Raw genomic sequence first — 16,753 nt, 5'->3', positions numbered from 1 at the left:
AATATTTTGTTCTTTTTTTTAATGGCACTAAACAGTTAACCCTCTGGTTCAAGATAAGTCACTATTTGCCTAGTTTCCTCATCTGTAAAATGAGCTAGAGAAGGATATGGCAAAACACTCTAATATCTTTGCCCAGAAAACCCCAAATGGAGTCACAAAGAATCAGACATGCCTGAAATAACTGAACAATAACAATAACAATAAATCCATGCCTTCATTTTTCTCACTAGGTCATAAGATTCTGTCCAAATTGCGAAATGCCACAACTGAGATAGTTACAGTGAATCACTCTATAGCAATACTGCAGGTGCCCTCTACTGGTAGGTTTCATCTCTCTAGTAAATAGTCATCACAGATTCTGCTCTGGAAAGGATCTTAATGACAACCACGTACTCCAGCTCCATCATTTTGAAGATGAGGAAACTGTTGACCAAAGAGGTAACAAAAATTTCCCAACATCACATAGGTAATAAATAGTAGACCCACAATATGAACCCTAGTCTTCAGACTCCACATCCAGCCCTCTCTCCACTGTACCAAGCTACCATTTAAATCATGTTTTACAGCTTGCAGAATGCTTCATATACATTGTTTCACTTAATCTTCACAACAAGGTGGTGACTCAGGGACCATTATTATCCTCGTTTTAAAGATGAGGTAACTGAAATTTATAGTGCCGGAGTGAACTAGTTAGTGTCAAAATCTAGATTTGAACCCAGGTCTTCCCAGAACTTTCTGTTCATTCTACTACCCTATGATGCTTTCTCCTCCAGTAGGATAAAATTATTTCATGTTCATAAATGAGGTACAAAAGAACTTTTGCCTTACAGAAGCATACATTAGATGATTTTCTTTTTTATAGACAATTTCTGCAATACAATCCACTTCTTCAACACCACAAAAAACCATCTGCCCTAATGCCTGTGACAATGAGTACATTTTTGTTTAATTTCCTCTATGTGTTTCTGTTTATATAAATGTCTGTTTATGCTGATCTTGTCAACTTCAGACTGAGCTCTAAAAGTGGAGGGCTATAATTACTTAATTTGTTTTCGTACAACCCTCAAGCAGTGTGCAGTGGGTGTGAGAATGTTTACTTGATTCAATCAGAGGACAAGTCATTTATTCTTGCATACTACATTAGTGGATCTCCTCAGTGTCGGTATTCTCTCCTCCATTAAAGGCTGCAACCCACTCATGCCCTCTCATCCTCTCTGATTCTGGCTCATATCTTAACATCTGCCTTGCTGATGTGCCCTAAGGACTGTGAGATCTTACCATCAGTCCTGCAGTTGAAAAATCAACAAACATGGCTGCTTAACACATAACCATGTATCGTCTCTGCCATTAGAACGTTATTTCTTTGAGAATGGAGATTTTCTTTCTTTTCTATTTGTAGCCCCAGTGTTTCACATATAATCAGAGCTTAATAAATGTCTTTTCCATTTCTTCATTTTTTGGCAAATGCTCTATAGAGAACCTGTTCAGTGTGCTGAATACCTATGTCTGACTAATTTAATATTTCATGGATACCAGTGCAACCATTAATATGTTCATCTGTCACTCTCACTTAAAAAAAGAAAACAAAAAAGCAGTAACTAGCCCATCTACAGCACTTAAAACCTGTATCAATTTTTTAAAAAAGCATTTGTTAATCACTTAATGTGGCTAGAGGAACCATGCTATAGTGGACAAAAGAGTTGTCCTTGGAGCCAGGTAGACCTGAGTTCAGGTCCGGCTTCTGACACATACTACTCTAGGAAAGTCATTAAACTGAGTGCTCTACACAACTGTCTAAGACTATAAATTATAGATAACGTGCTGACCTGCACTGGCAGAGAGAGTTTCCCCATCTGGAAGTTCCTTATATCAATGGAACCCCACATCTAATCTTTATCTCCACTACAAATTAGGCACTGTACTAAGTTCAGGGGAATATAAGGAAAGAAAAAAGAAACAGTCGTCAAGTCACTGAAGTACATCAATCTTTCAGCCACAGCCACAAAGTAATTACCATCTGTAGCATCCTCTTAGAACATCAAGTATAAAATATATAATGAATTTAAATTGTAGATTTAGCTGTGCTCTAATACAGCACAATATCCTTATGGTATTTGAAACTTATTTTTAATTTCCTTTCCATTTTCGGTCTAGCATTTAAACATCAAACAGGATAAATTTATTTTAACAAGGTCAACAATCTTTGATTACAGTAATATATTTTCTAAGTTCCCTGCAACCAAAAGCTTTACAACAGGAACAACTCATTACAGAAACAGCTTGGTATATCAGATAGTGCAACGGACTGGAGCCAGAAGACTCAAACTGAAATCCCACCTTAGACACTTGCTGGCTGTGTGACCCAAGACAAGTCATCTCTCAGACTCAGTATACTCATCTATAAAAAATGGGTGATAGCACCCATCTCATACAGTAGCTGTGAAAAGCCAATGGAGTACTTTATGTAAAGCACTTTGCAAACTTTTAAGTGAAATGGAATGGAAAAGCAGTTTAGAACTTACTGTATGCCAAGCATTGTGGAAACAAACAGAAAAGTAAGAATTCCTGGTTTCAAAGAGCTGACCTTCTAAAACTAGGAGCCGACCCATACAGTAGCATTCAGCTTCAGAGCTGGAAAGGCCAGGTGGGACTTGGGGTCCAATGAGCCAAATAATAGGACAGATGGCAAGATCTGGTGAAACTTGGGGAGCAACATCAAGGCACGGCCCTGATCACCAGCTGTTGGGAAGAAAGGAGATGGCGGGCCCATGGGCTGAAGTGAAGTGTAGTGGTCTTACAGGGATTCCCTTCTCCTCAGGGAGAGGTGGGACAGGGTCAGCATCCAACTGTGAGTGAACATCCTGCACCTGGTGAGAATTAGGCATGAAACTGGGGTAAGAAAGACGAAAGTCCTTAACTCACTGGTGAGGCAGGCACTCCTGATGGGCCTTTGGGCTGCTGACTGGCTTCAGTGTAAATATAAATATGAACTGCTGTGTTTCAACTTCTTTGGAAATAAATGGAAAATGATATATTCTTGGTACATTTTAGGACAAAGTAAAGTAAATATGTAAGGAATTATTAGTTAATGTGATCCAACAGGAAACTTCAGACTAAAATTTCACTTTGAAATATGAATTGCTAGATTTGTTATCAATATTGATAATTACTAACTAGATAATTTCCAAACTCCATTTCACTTTATACCATCTCAACTTAAGCAGTTATGAAATATTTTTAACGTTCCAGACCACATGCACTAGAAACAGGTTCTATCATTAATAACCCTGTCCCAAAAAGGAGGTTTTTAATAAACACTGTCATAGTTTACTGTTCACTTTCTTTCAATCAAGATCATAACTACTAAAAAATCACATCTTATACCATATCTACGCAACCCAATTTAAAAAGTTCCCTCGTGTCTCAGCACACCAAAATGTTTCTCAGTGCCACAAATGTAACTGGTAACACAGAAGTGTAAGTGCCCCCTAGAAAAGGGAAGGATGAGAAAGAGAAAGGAACAAGCATTTATATGTGCTCATTTTATATATATATATATATATATATATATATATATATGTGTGTGTGTGTGTGTGTGTGTATGTATATGTATATATTATATATTATGTTATATGCATCATATATTATATTATATTATATTATATACACCTACTGTATTCTAAATGCTTTTTCCAAGTATTATTTCATTTGATCCTCACAACAACCCTGCTATTATTATCCCCATTTTACAGCTGAGCAAACAGATGTTAAGTGATTGCCCACGATCACACAGCTGGTAAGTATCTGAGGTTGGATTTTATCTCCTTCACTGGGTATCTAATGTGATCATAGAATCTTCAACGTCATTCTAGTTCCCTTGACTTTACACATGAGGAAACTGAAGGCTGGAGGTAAAATGACTTAAGCAAAATGACACAAATTAGTAAGCTAAAATCTCATCTTAGAACCTGAACACAGGATTCTCTGATTACAATCAGGACCCCTTAATGCCTCTGCATTATTTTTTTTTAATGCTACAAAGCTGAAAACCAAATTGCTTTCCTTAGAAATCTGAAAGTCAAAAAAGTATACACTGTATCCCAGAATTAGGTTTGATACTCATTAAATGTCAGGGGGTCTGCCTACCCATGGTGATTTGAATATAAGAGCTCTAATTTACAGAGACAATGCAAAATAGAAGAACGTGCACTGGACAGAATCAAGAGGGCTTGAGCTCAAATCCTAGCTGGAACACAATGCCTCTGGGCACCTCCACCTCACAAAATCTCTAGCTTCCCTCAAAACATAACTCAGGTACTACCTTCTAAGAGAGCGCTTTTTTTGATTGTCCCCAGTTGTTAGCACTGGCTCCCCTTCTGGAGGCTGCTTTGTTCTTTTGCAGGCATTTATCTGAGTACCCTTTGTATTAGCCCCCATCTCCCACCACAAACTCCATACACAAACAGAAAAGTCAGCTCCTTGAGAAGCTAGTCTGTTTCTGTCTTTCTGTCCCCAGCACTTATCCTCACACTCCTGGCACATGGTAGGCACTTAGTAAACATATGTTGAATTTAATTGGATTGGATTTCATTATCTGTAAAACCTTTTCCAGCTATAAATCTTATAATCCCTATATGTTCCCTATGAATCTGGAGTCAGGAGCCCTGGGTTGCAGGACCAGCTCTGTCATTAGCTCAGTAGTTGACCATGGCTGATCACGGGCTTTATGGATGCTTATTGACTTGCCTTGACCTGACAAATCTTTTCCCCCTCCTTCTCTCTTTTTTTTCCTCTCCCCTCCTCTCATATTTTAAAGATCCACCTTGAACCTCACCTTACAGTGATGTTATGCCTGTATGTTTCAAACAACAGATCGCACTTTTAATCTGAGGGTCCATGGTTCCCATTCTGTTCGGGCAGGATTTACACGGCAAGGCAGCATAGTATCATGGAAATGATACTGGTGCTGTCATCAGAGGCATCGGTTTCAAATCCTGCCTCTGTCATTTACTACCTGGATGACCTCAGGGAAGTCATTTAAGCTCTGTGGGTCTCCTTAGCTTCCTCATATATAAAATGAAAGGTTGGACTAGCTGACCCTTCAGTTGACTTCTAGCTCTAGGACTATGATCCTCTAAAACAGTATACGAGGGGGAAACAAACTGAATTAGTGTGCTATGTAAATAGAAACAATATTCCATAAAACAAACCTAGAAGAAATTTTGCTTAATGGAGTGATGTTGTAACCTCCGAGTTATTTCAATGGCAGATATTTCTAGACAGTACAAGGGTCAGACACCAGAGAGAATCTTGACACACCCATGTTTTTCTCTTCATCATCTCTGTTCATGAAACTAGGGGATATTGTTTGGCATAACTTAATGCTGCTTCAGAGGCAGGCTAATGCAGAGCAGGCACAGTGACTGATGACCTCCATAGCCTCCAAAATGGATTGCTCTAATGCTTTCTATTCATGGCATCAGACAGCAGACAGTAAGGCTGTCAAAAGAACACAAATGAAAATAAATATAGATATGGGTACAGTAACACTACTACAATAACGCAACTATTCTTATGTGATGACACACTCACACCATGGGGTGTGTTTTGAGTTGTGTTTCCTAAGAATAGTGATGAGTTTATTCTCCCATACAAAGTACAATCCTAGTAAAGGTTAAGGGTGTTATCTGTGTCCTGGGAATCAGCAGGTGGCACAGTGGATAGAGCATGAGGCCTGGAGTGAGGAAGATTTATCTTCCTGAGTTCAAATCTAGCCTCAGATACTTCCTACCAGTGTGACCTTGGGCAAGTCACTTAACCTTGTTTGCCTCAATTTCCTCACCTGTCAAATGAGCTGGAGAAGGAAATGGCAAACCACTCCAGTATCTTTGCCAAGAAAACCCAAATAGGGTCACAAAGAGTCAGACACGAATAAAAAATGACTGACAAATTTCTTCATCAGAGCAAAATAAATCTCTTCTGGTTTTCTGACCCCTAGCAACACTAGGAAGTGAGGAAAGTACTGAATTCAAAGTCAGGGGTCTAGGTTCAAAGGTACTACCACCACCTGTATGGTCTACTACTATCTCTGTGACCTTAAGCAAGTGACTCCACCTCTCCAGGCCTCAGTTCTTTCATATGAAAAATGAGAGGATTTAACTAGATAATCTGTAAGGTTCCTTCCAATTCTAAATATATGACCCTATAATCCAGGATTTCCTTCACAATAAATTGTCTGGGAAAGAAGTAGACACCATACCTCAAGTATCATATTAAAATCAGCAAACTTGATGTCAAGCAATTTTCACTAACAACACAGAATTATTGAGTGACAGTAAAATTGTTGCTATTGCTCATTATTTGTATCTCTGTGCCTGATTACCTACCTGTCAAATTTTAAAATAATACATCATATTTATATATAATTAAACAACTAGCTACAGGTTAACTGTCCACACCCATACACATATACCCACCCGCCTATGGTCACAGGAATGCATGTGTGCACATAAACACACATATAGTTTGTTCAAGTTCAAAACAATCCTTACAGAGTTATGACCACAGCGTGAGTTTCTTTGCTTTTGTAGCTCCTCTGTGCCCATCTACCACCATCTGCCCGCCAAAAAAGCCTCCCTCTTCTCTTTTCCCTATCTCCAAACCCACCCATCCTTAAGGTCCCATCTCCAGTCCTACGTCCTCCATGAACTCTCCTTCTAAATGGTCTCTTGGTCTCTTCCTCTGGTGCACTCCTACAGTACTTACTATATAAACTAGTCATGTGGCACTCAAAACCATACATACTTCATATCACTACATCACTATTTACATATGGATGTCATAACTGTCCAGTGATACTGTAAACTCCTTAGGTATAGTCATGGAGTCTTACTGCTTTTTTGTATTGCCAAAAGAGTCTAACACCATGTTGTGCACATGGAAGATATACAATAAACCATACCAACTGACTGCTGGTAGATACACTGCTAGTAGATATACTACATAGCAAATTCAGGCAGTCATTCATTTATGAATATTCCATTTAGGAACAACCTACAGACAACAGTAATGGTTGAGAATGGACTATGCTGATGCCTTCTCCTGCAAGCAGCATGGGAACCACTGACACTACTATTCATCCCCTTGAGCACCTCCTTATCTTGGAAATCTTCTCCCATGCTACAAGTGCAGCTCAGCCACCAGAATATAGCCTCTACCTCTCTACTCCATCCAGAATTCAAGGCTACTGTTATTATTACACCTGCGACATCATAGATTAACTAGGCTCTTATGACCTCACCTGACAACCAAACTACCCGCTAAAAAACACGTTTCAAGGTGGAAATGAATTTCAAATTCCAAACAAATGACTCAGAAATAAACTTTTGGGACACAGCCAACACAAGGCCTTCTCAGTGATTTATGGGCAGCCAGGTTTTAAAGCCTACTTCACACCTACCTTTTGTCAGAATGGTATTAGTACTCAAAATATTCAGCAATCTGGGAAGTTCCCAAGAAAAACACAGTAATTGTATGACATTAGACCATTAGACCAATGAAACAGCCCAAACAAGAAAGAATCAGAAATAAGTGAATCCCACAACTCAGGGTTTAATAAATTCAAAAACATAAATTACCTAGGAAAGAATTTCCTCTTTGACAAGAATTGCTGGGGAAGCTAAAAAAAACTAATAGAAATTAGGTTTAGACAAACAATTTGTACCATATGCTTCAATAAGCTAAAAACTGACCTAAATATTAAAAATTATACCCAGAAAAACAGAAGAGAAGCAGATCAGTACCTTTTATGACTTTTAAGGGTAGGGGATTAATTTTTAATCTAAGGATTGAGGCAACTACAAAAGATAAATTACTTTCAATTACATGAAATTCAAAAGCTTTTGAAAAAACAAAATTAATGCAATTTGGATAAAAAGGGAAGGGATAAATTAATATGTTAGACGCAGCTAGGTGGCGAAGTGGATAGAGCACTGTGCCTAGAGTTGAGAAGACTTAAGTTAAAATCTAGCCCGAGACACTCACTACCTGTGTGACCCTGGGCAAATTGCTCAATCTGTTTGCCTCAGTTTCCTCAATTGTAAAATGGCAATAATAATAGCACCTACATTGCAGAACTGTTGTGAAAATCAAATGCGATAATATGTGTAAAGAGATTATCACAGTGCCTGACACATGGTAGCATTCAATAAGTGCTTACTCCTTTCCCATTCCCTTCCCTTTCCTTCTCTATGTCACCTCCATTTCGGACAAAAAAACCAAGATATACAGTCAACTGGAGAGGAGCATTCTCCATCAACCGGAGAATGACTAAACAAGTTGTGATACATGAAGCCAATAAAATATTACTGTGCTAATGATGACTATGATAAATACAGAGTAGCATGGTAAGACTTACACATAATGTTCCCAAAGTTTTAGTACGATTTTAAGATACTGAAACTTAACACTGTACAAATTATTACAAAGAGAAGTAGAACCAGGAAAATAATGACTAAAATAATATAAATGGAAAGAATAGCAATAAAATAATCAAAACTGAATGCTACAGAATTATATTGAGCAAGCTTGGTACCAAAAAAGAGATAAAAGAAATTGCCACCCAAACCCTGCTTCTCTGCATGGGAGGGTCCTATGGATACTGAACACTGCATATAATGTCAGACTTTTTTTAGTATATTCCCTAGTTTTACTGAACTGATTGGGATTTTTCTCTTTCTTTTTTATTCTTTGGTTAAAAAAGAATGGCTCTCTGAGAAACAGAGGGAGAAAGCTACATTGGGAAATATACGGATGTAAAAACAAAATTTATCAATAAAATATATTTTAATAAAAAGGATGATCCTGGGAGCAGGCTGGGCTGGAAGGCAGTTGAAGGATCAGTTGGAACTTTAGGCAAAATTTTTCACAGAAATAAATGGGCAACTACAGTGGTCTTGGTGCTGTAGTTAAACAGCTAAATAGGTTTTCATGGGTCAGCTGAAAACCCAACAAATATTTATTACATTTTTTTTTCTTCCAGGAAATGTGCTGCAAGTTCAAAAATATCAACTTTCAAATGAAGTTTGGGGATACAACTCATTTGTAAGTTAGGGCCTGCCTATGTTTATAACTTTCCAACAGAGACTCAACTATCCAAATTTGTTATTTTATTACATCATAAAGATAATTTAGAAGACATACACCAAAGACACGGAAGCTTCTGAAGCAAACAATACACATACACCACCACCACACCCATGCTGCAACCAAAGCCATGATTTAATTCTCCTTACAGTACACTCATTTCTTTATCCCTTTTTTAGTTTCACAAACATCTACTAAAAAGATGTTAAATAAGCCCAGAGGTTTGGAAAATTTGTTGTCATCATTCAGCCTACAAAACTGGATCCTGTAAATAGCCTATTAGTAAAGTGCTAACCCACAAAAATGACTTCTGTACAATTTTAACGCTTTCATAGGCCAAACACGTTAGGAAAACTATTTTTATAAGATTCTTACTGAATTACCCACTGTGCCAAAAATAATTTTTTTTACTACAAATGTTTCAAACACACGTGCATCTGTTTACTTATAAATATTTCTAAATTTACTCCATTTGAAGCAAAGAAATCACCGACTGAAACTGATAAAAGAACTGTTCCTAAGAAATTCATTTTTCAAAAATCCTTCTGCAGACAATGTTTCTTTTACTTAAAACACTAATGAATGTCCTTACAGAAGCTAGTAATTATACAATAACAGCCATATTATTAAAAATCGTTGAGTTCTGAAAAAAACCAAAGCACTGCAGTCAACAAAATTTCTAGAGCTGTTGCTGCCTTTAAACAGAGAAAGTTCTTTAATAAAATGAATTTTAAAAATACATTTTTATGTGCAAAACCCTGATAATACAAACGCAAAAGCAAAGATAATCTAAGATTTCAAGGAGCTCACATTCTAATAGACAGGGATGTTCTAAGACATTTACATTTTAATGCGTTTGTGTTCTAACTGAAGTATTCTTTAGACAAAGGTTTCAATGCTACAGATTCCACACCTTTAATCCTTTGAAATGCTAGTCCACATTCTCCCACAGATCCTCTGTCGATGACTGATTCACAATCACAACACAATCAGCCCCACCTCTCCTTTTGATCATACTATTCCTCAAGGATATACTTTACTCTTTCTTACACATAGGTCATCACTGGAAATATATTACAGCCTATTTGCACCCACCTTGTACTTCTCTACGACCTACTACCTTTATGCCCTTGGGGCAAGTTACCCTCTCTGGAACTCCAGTTTCCTCAAATGTAAAATGTGGGGGATGGACCCTAATATCCCTTGCAGCTCTAAACCTATGATTGTATCATCCTTTGGGTAACTTAGAACTTTGATTTTTCAGAGATTTCATCTATGTTCTATATTCACAAGCATGCAGTAATAATTGGGAGGACGTTTGTGTTTAAAAGGTTTTTGGTCATTTGTTTTTGTCAAGGGAACATCTTGAGATCATTAAAGGCATTGTGTGAGTTTCCAACATCCTACTTCTCCTATTCAATTCTAGGCCCAACTCATTATCCACATGCAGTGCCTGTTGTAGATATATGTACTGATATATTAAATTAATTGACAACCTAACTAAATAATAGAAGTTCTAAACAACGGAAATTCTTTATTTTTTTTCTATGTGGATCATTAGGCCAATCATTGATATGATTAAACTCCCTGAGCTCCAAAAATTTACCAAAATATATTTTTAAGCTCATTTTACTTAATGAAAATAATTAATTTTCTTATTTTTTAAAAGTCTGTCCTAAGATGTTTATATGCTTTAAGAAATCTTTCTGTAATCTACTATGGAGCTAGGATTTATGCTAATGGAATACCATCTATTTTCAAAATATACTACACTGAATATATTAACCTATAGGAATTGCAGAGTGGAGGGAGGAAGGAAAGAAAACCATAATATGTAAAAACATATTTGTAGTTAAAAATTGGGATGGATTCCAGAAGAGAGGCACTTATTTTCAATCTCAGGCCAAGCATACATTGTATATACAATGTACACATTGTGGATTGATTGATTGGTACTATAGAAATGTGGCACATTTATTACCACCCTGTATAAATATGCTTGAATTTAAGTGAAATTTTCCCTCTCCTCAAAACTTACAAAAACAGCAAAAATAAAATTTCAAAAATGATTGGCTTTTCCTAAAGTATTAATGATCTCAAATTTGCCAACACACCATGCGTGCAAGTATCAAAATGCATGTTTTTAAACAGTGACTTTATACATAGTGATTTTCCATGAGTTGCTGGGATCAGGAAACATAAGTAGCATCTAAACAAAAATCATTTCCTATCTTGCTTTTACTCTATGAAATCATTTTCTGGGGAATTTGACTCACAGAGGGGGGAACTTCTGGGCCTCTGATTTCACTAATTTTAGTGTAATAGGGAAATCCCAGTGAAGAAATTCCTTTATTCTAATGCTGATATGTGATTTAGTCTTGTAGAGTTACTTGGGGCACTGACAGGTACCTGCCTTGCTTAGGGTCACACAGCCAATATGTTATCAAAAGTAGGAATTGAATTCAGCCCATCCTGACTCTCAGGCCAGCTCTGGCCAATACTTCATGTCTCCTCTGATTTGATCCCATGTATACCCAATTTCATCTATTAGTGAACCATGTCATAATGGTGTTTCTAAACATAAAGCCTATCCCTTCAGATTATCTTCTAAAATATCACTACTGGAGGGGGCATCTACTAGCATAAGGAAACACAAACAGAATAAACAGCTTATTTACTCATCATGAACACCACAAGAATCCAGAATACAAATCATCATTGCTAATCAATGCTGGTTAATTACTCTAGAAATAAACCACCTGACCCTATGAAAAGAAGCTAGTCTTTACTGTCCTTGAAGAGAGAATTCACTAAAGAATATGGTGCTGAAGAAAAATTAACTAATCTTCACTTTATATATATCATTTAGTCTCTGAACTATTTCTTAAAGAATATCCATAACAGGATAAGGGCAGTTAATTAAAATAGCTTTAAGAATCATTCAAAATCTCATAGAAATCAAAATACAGTAACAAAATCAAAATACTAGTTACAGTAACTTGTAACATAAGGGTACTCCCTAAGATTATGTGAATTCAAAGGGTTTATAAAACCGTACACTAGGGTGTTTAATTATATATACTATCTTATAGGTTGTATGCTGTTTAAAACATATTATTAATGTATAAATGAATGAATGAAAACATTTATCTATCACTTACCATGTTCAAATCACTATATTAAGTGCTGGGGATACAAATAGAAAAGTAATTGTCACTGCTCGCAAGAAACTCACATTCTAACATGTGGCACATATGGAAGCTTTTTCTTTTAATAAAAGAGGGGACAGAAAAATAGTATATTATCCCTCTCCTAGTTCTCTGTACAATATGCTGACAAATTTATAGTTTCCCTAGGTATTTGCTAAATGGGAAAGGGAACTACACCCAGATCTATTTTAGCTGATAGATATTGATCAGAAAAAAAGCTTTGCAATGAGTTACACCAGTCTAGGGAATTAAATATTTTTCATCATTAACAAGGTAGTTTCAATCTCCTGATAGGCTTTGCATAGCATAAGAAAGTTTGGCTCAATCTCTGTGTGTACCATGCTTCCTTGAAGTCATAATTAGACTAGTACAAGAATGCCTTTAATCTCTACCTAATCAGCTAACCATTGATATAACCAGATGCTGACCAAAAGCTTCAAACTCTGAATTTTCTGAAAGGATTTATCGTGGAATCTTATGGTTAGAAGTAGCTTTAGAGATCATCTACTCCAAATTGCATATTTTTCAAGTGAGGAAACTGTGGCCATAGAGAGGTTATATGACTTGTTTAAAATAAAATATCTAGCTGGTTGCAAAGTTACAGCTAGAACTTGGACTTCTAGGTTTCTGGTATAATGCTCACATGTAAAGAAAAGACAACGCAAGTTTTTAAGTATTTATCGGTTGGGATTAGGAAGTAGAGAAGCTGATAAATGATTTTTTCAAATTACACTTCATAGCTTCTATTGCCATTAGTGGTTCTCCATAACTATTTCTTGTAAAAAAGCTGCATCCACATCTGTTTTAAGTAAGATGAGAAGGCATCTCCTCCTGCTTCTTTGAACAAGTGGGGAACTATGGATGTGGAATCCTGCATATTGTCAAGACTTTGATATATTGGTTAGTTTTATTGAACTGGTTTTTTTTCCCCTCTTTTATTCCTTGTTATAGAGATGGCTATCTGGAAGATGTGGGAGGTAGGATATATCAGGAAAGCAGATGATATTAAAAAAACAAATTGCCAATTTTTAAGAAATCATATCCATGAATTCCATCCACCCAAGACACATCACTTTTTTTTCCTGTGTTTGAAAAGAAAGATGGTGGAGCTTCAGAATTAAGACTCTCTGATGTAACATTATGGGGCCACCTCTAAGAAACATCCATCATTAGCAACTCAGGCCAGTTTCCCAGTTCCTTCTCATCATCCACAACCAGTAGAAAACCAACACAGACTATACCAAGAGAAAAAAATATCAGGTAATCATCCCTGTTCTCCCAGGACCAGAAAGACAGAACACATCTCCCCTGCCAGTTCCAAAATTGGCTGATGTACAAGGACAAACTATGACCTCACATAAAAGGCCAGTTGCAGATGGGATTTCAGACACCCTAAGAGCAGAATTCCCTGAGGCTCACATTCCTGTAGGAGTGTTGGCTGGGAAGGTCCCGTTTTTGCTCTGTAGCCCATTCGAAAAAGATAGCTGATCAGATCAGCAGCACCTGAATTTCTGATCCTGATAATAACAGGGCCAGTCTGTCTCCAGCAGGATTCAAAGTTACTGAAAAGACCAATCCAGCTATTCTGTCTGTAAATCTACTCCTCCCCTGCCATGTGTCTGAAATCTGGTCCTCTCTTGGTCTTTCCACTGTAATGGCGAGCTCCACTGACTATAATTACATAGTGGGCATGTTTTTATGTGAATACATATGGGTTTATTTACTGCTTGCCAAGTGGCTACACCCAGAAGCACCAGAGCATGTATTTCCTGCTGTCAGCTGTGATAAATTCACATTATGCTTGTACGATATGCACACACTCCATATTTAATGAAATTCACCATTCACCCATATCCAAAACTACTTTGAAAATAATACTTGGGATTGGTGGGGAAGGGGAATGAGAGATCCAAACTAATCAGTGATTTCATTGATATAGAGAACTCCCAGGACGAAAATTCCCTCTACCAATGTACAACAACTTCTCTGTAATTTCCAGTCTTAGGGAGTTACTTGAAGCTCTGATAGGTTAAGTGAGCTGCCCATAGTCAGTCAACACATAGAATTTGAACCTAGGTTTTCCTAAATCTAATAATGCACCTTTATCCACTTTGTCACTGCTGCCCTTAAAAACATAACTTTAAAATCTGAAGACTGTCTTCAATAGGTATGTACAATTACAGTTTCAGAAATAATTTCCAAATAAAGACAAATATTTCCAAAAAACAAATGCATAGCATGCAAACACAATATATATTATCATCTACCTAAAGCAGAAAACAGCTGAGTTAGAAGACAAGGATTCTAGACACATCTCTGCTACTAAGTAGCTACGTGAACTTCAAGCAAGACCTCGAATCCCTCATGGTTTCAGGGTTTATCATATGTAAATACAAAGGGTTGAACTAAATCATCGCTATGGTCCCTTTCAGGTCCATATCTGTTACATGCTACTTCTCCTTAGCTTATTTCCAAAGCAGATTATAAACTGGGTCCTATCAACTTGATTATCAACCATCTATGTAAGATATTCTCCTTTCATCAAAGTCATCAGTGCCCAGTAGGAAATAAAAATGTACTTAGAAATCCACAAATGTGTTTGTGTTTGATACATTTTCATTTTTCATAGCATAACGACAGGCTCAGTCCACGTCATTTATTAACATCAGTAATTAAAGTATATGGCCTTACCTGATACATAATCAGCCCTCACAAGAGAATTATAAACAGAAATCTGATTCATGAATTTACTATGCCAAAGGCACTAGCTGATATTTGATCTTTAACTGTAACACACACTACAAATGAACAGTCAAAAAGACTCAGTAGGTTAAATGTCAGGTTGACTTTTGTTACTGAACTAGACTTCCAAATATTTCTGCTACTAGACTACTACACAAACATGAAAACTAAATAACCCTGAAAAACATGAACCTAAATTTGCACAACAAAAGTGCCACATAAAATTAGACATAATATATTTTTAGATACGATACATAAAAGTCAATTATTTTTCCTCTCACATCACAGATATAAGACATCATGGATGCCTGCCCTCAGTTTTCTGCTTAAATCTTTGCCAATTCACTGGGTCATTCTTTTTTTTTTCCCTGATCACTTCTCATCTAGGTCGTCACATTGTTTCCCTTTTATTTGTAAGATAGCTTAAGGAATCAAGGCTTTCATCCAAATTAAACTGATTCTTTAATAAAACTTATAAAGAAACAGGTAAGAATTACACTACATAAGTAATTCATGCCCAATCCCATAATAAATTTCAAGATTGTGCCCAGATGCTTTAGTTGTATGAAATTTCAACAAAATCAGTATTACTAGAAAAATACATGCTGTCATCAGCTAAAATTTTGGAAACGTCTTATATACTCAATACAGAGGTTAAGGGATTTGACCTAAAACTATACCAAAGCAATCCAATCTAATAGCCACAAACAATAACATTTCAAGGCAGTTCTTGAAATATGTATTTGGAAATTTCCAATTTCCTAGCCAACTAGTGAATGACTTTATAAATAGCCATTTTATCCCAGCTTCCAAAAACCAAAAGATGTCCCCTTTTCCTGTTGGCCAGCTTTTCAGCCATCCACCCAACCCCTTGCCGTTGTTGGAAAGAGGCACAGTAACTGCTAAAGTGGCCTCTAATAACTGGCAGCTGGCAAAGCAAAGGACAAAGGAAAATCATCTCATGCAGAGCTAATTAGCATCACACTACCCATCCATCTGCTGAAAGACAAGCCAATTCATCCTCTTTTGCCTATGCACTTAGTGGCCATCCAGGGCCTCTCATCCATCATGTCAGAAGTATGTAGTTGCTAGGCCTGACCAGCACAGCCTTACCAGCATACACTAGACATCAAACTAAAAAATGCAAATCACCAAGCAACAAATTGATTACAAATTTTTCAAGTCATGTAATTTTTCATAGAATCTAGAGCTAGAAAAGAATTTTAGGGATCATCTAGTCCAATCCCTTTATTTTATAGATGAAGTCTGTAATCAAACCATCTCAGTCCTGCAATTTCTTTAATTAACTGTTGCCCTCTTGTGAGCTTTGGAGGGAGAAAGGTAGTAGGCCTTGATTCTAATTAAGTCATTGCCATTAACTATGGAATTGCCTGGCTTTGGGGAAGCTATAAACACATTTATCTATTATAATTTTTATCTATTATATTATACATTATAACATTTTATCTATTATAACATATTATAACATTAATGTGGAGATATCAGTAAAAAGTATAACACTGTGGTATAGGAAAGGTAGCAGAGTATAATAGAAAGACCATTGGAATTGGAGAAATCTAGGTTCTAGTTCTAGCTCTCCTTCTTACTACTTTTCTGACCTTAGGCAACCCATTTAGCTTCTTGGCCTCTCGGTTTCT

At 36.7% G+C, this 16,753-nt stretch overlaps 1 protein-coding gene and 1 long non-coding RNA gene across 3 annotated transcripts in view; one reads left to right on the top strand and one right to left on the bottom strand.

Moving 5' to 3' along the window:
• The window catches only part of LOC144457579 (uncharacterized), a 107,248-nt gene extending 97,105 nt beyond the window's left edge, over positions 1-10,143 (top strand). For both annotated transcript variants that reach the window (XR_013487004.1, XR_013487003.1), the window contains 2 exons: positions 3,753-3,796; positions 9,041-10,143. This is a non-coding gene — a long non-coding RNA (uncharacterized LOC144457579). The remainder of the gene's footprint in view (positions 1-3,752; positions 3,797-9,040) is intronic.
• Positions 1-16,753, bottom strand: part of DST (dystonin) — a 423,773-nt gene that overhangs the window by 333,216 nt on the left and 73,804 nt on the right.

Source organism: Phascolarctos cinereus, unplaced genomic scaffold, assembly GCF_003287225.1.
Source record: "Phascolarctos cinereus isolate Bilbo 61053 unplaced genomic scaffold, phaCin_HiC Scaffold_5;HRSCAF=322, whole genome shotgun sequence".
In the NCBI taxonomy this organism is placed as follows: domain Eukaryota; kingdom Metazoa; phylum Chordata; class Mammalia; order Diprotodontia; family Phascolarctidae; genus Phascolarctos; species Phascolarctos cinereus.
The sequence above is the reverse complement of the archived record's forward strand: the minus strand, read 5'-3'. Positions and strand labels throughout refer to the sequence as shown.